The following is a 2,500-nucleotide window of genomic DNA, read 5'->3' on the forward strand; positions in this document are numbered from 1 at the left end:
AACTGAAGAGACTGTAGCATAGGAAGATGCTACTGAATTTTCTGCAGAATGCCTTCAGGAAGTTGACAACAAAGAATGTGCCCTCAGTTTAGAAGAAAATGATCTAAGAGAAGAGTTAATTTAATAGAGATGGACAGACATATTAAGACAATGAAAGAAATGACTACAGTAAGTCAATAAAACCCAAAAAGTTAGAAGTCTGAAAAAACCAATGAATACAGTAATTAGGAATGTGCATATAAATTCATGCAGTACTACAGAAGTAAATAAGATATATTACTGTACAGCTAAATAACAAATTAAGTCTTACCACAAAAACACAAGGCAATAAGGGAAAGGAAGGGGAGAAATCAAATGTCATCATGGAACTGTTGAACAGAGCAAACTATGAAGCAATTAAGACAAGAACTGTCACTGTTAGAAGAGTATAGAAAAGGGAACAGATCAACAAAAATACTCAGAAAGATAGATGTGATAAACACAATGAGCAGTATCAGAACATATCAGGTTCTGTAGTGCACTATTTCAAATAATAAACTAAAAACATCAGAACACACAGAAAGACTTAGAAGATATATAGAAAAATATAAAGGAAATGTACAAAATAATCAGTTTATTGATGATACAAAAAAGTTTTATAGAGAACTGGGAAACAAGGCAAAATGAATTGAAATACCACCAAAAAAAGAAGAAATAGATACATTTTGGAGAAAAATCTATGAAGATCTTGTGGAACATAACAAAGACGCTGAATGGGTAGAAGAAGTAAAACAAAGAATAAGAAGTTTAAATGTACATGATACACAATGGGATGAAGTAACGGCCAGAGAAATTGAAACAAAGTTAACAAAAGCTCCTAACTGGAAAATCCCAGGCCAAGATTCACTATCTAACTTCTGGCTACAATATTAACATCCTTGCACAAAGATTTAGCCATGAGTAAGAACTATTTATATGCACACCCTAAACAGACACCAACCTGGTCAACAACAGGAAAAACAATGCTCCTACTTATGAGCAAAGCTGCAAACTATCCTAAAAACTATAGTCCAATAACTTGCCTTCCAGTGATGTATAAACTATTCACTGGAACTGACAAAGTTTATAGTCATTTAGAAAAAAACTCAAACATGGCAATGGAATAAAAGGGTAACAAAAGAAAGTCATATGAAACAAAGGATCATTTTTTTGCTAAATAAAGTCATAATGGAGTACTGTGAAAAGGGGAAGAATCAAAGTATGGCATGGATAGACTACAAAAAAAGCATTTGACAGTATGCCACATTCATGGATAAAACAGTGCTTAAGAATGTATAAGATGTACCCTACACTGATCGATTACATTTCAGTGACTATGAAATAGTGGCAAACCACTTTGCTGTTAAACCATGATAATGGGCAAATTATTCCAGGGATAAAAATTGAAGGGGGGTATTACAGGGTGACTCTATCACCGCTTTTTTTTTGTTTTGCCTTAACCTATTAAGCTGTCTACTTAACAGGTTAGGCCGTGGCTACAATTTGGCTACAAGAAAACAACAAAACTCATTACCACAATCAACAGAACATGCTGGAGGAACAGGTTCATAACCCAGAAATTGCCCATGCTCTGGAATGGACTTCCCATACATGTCAAGCAGAGCACCTCACTGGCCCTCTTCAAGAGAAATCTTGATGAGTGGATGGGGAATAGAAAGCTCATCCTGGGGATCACTCCAGTGGCTCTACTTGATAGAGGCACCGGGAACTAATGTCAGGTGGCACAATGCCAGGGCACTTCTATGGACTAGACTTGTAAAAGCTACAGGGCCATTAGCCGAGTACACACTTATGAACCTATGAAGAAGCATAAAGACCTCTTACCTTCTTTTTGTGGAGGATTTAAAACTGTATCGTTCATCAGATGAAGAACTGAAAGCATGACTGGAAGTGGTCAAAACCTTTGCATTTGGTCTTGATAAATGACAGGTGTTGACTTTGAGGGAACATGGGCAAAATACTTGGCTAGGCTTATAATGGCCTCCAGGCCAATAGCCTAGTATTGTCCTATGCACCTATGAACCTAAATGTGCAAAATCAATCTTTAAATCAGGAAAGTTGCAGCACCAAGAAAACATCAGCCTGTTACAGGAATGTGATATAAAAGAACTTGGGCAAGAGAGAGTGTATACATATTTGGGAATTGATGAAAGGTCAACAATAAAATATGAACAAATGTGAATAAAGCTTAGTAAGGTATATTTCAGAAGACTAAAATTAATACTGAAAACAGTGATGACATTGAGGAACAAAGTTCAAGCTATAAACCAATTTGGTTATCCTGTCCTAACTTATAGTTCTGGACTGACTGAATGGCCCAAAACATGTTGAAGCAGTTGGACAGGAAAACAAGAAGGATGCTTCATGCTTATCAAATTATTTATAAAAATCATTGTATACCAAGATTATATATTCTTCTTTCTGAAGAAGGTACGGACCTCCTCGAAACTGATTACGTGTA

Source organism: Protopterus annectens, chromosome 4.part0 (genome assembly GCF_019279795.1).
Source record: "Protopterus annectens isolate FY-2018-M chromosome 4.part0, PAN1.0, whole genome shotgun sequence".
NCBI lineage: Eukaryota > Metazoa > Chordata > Ceratodontiformes > Protopteridae > Protopterus > Protopterus annectens.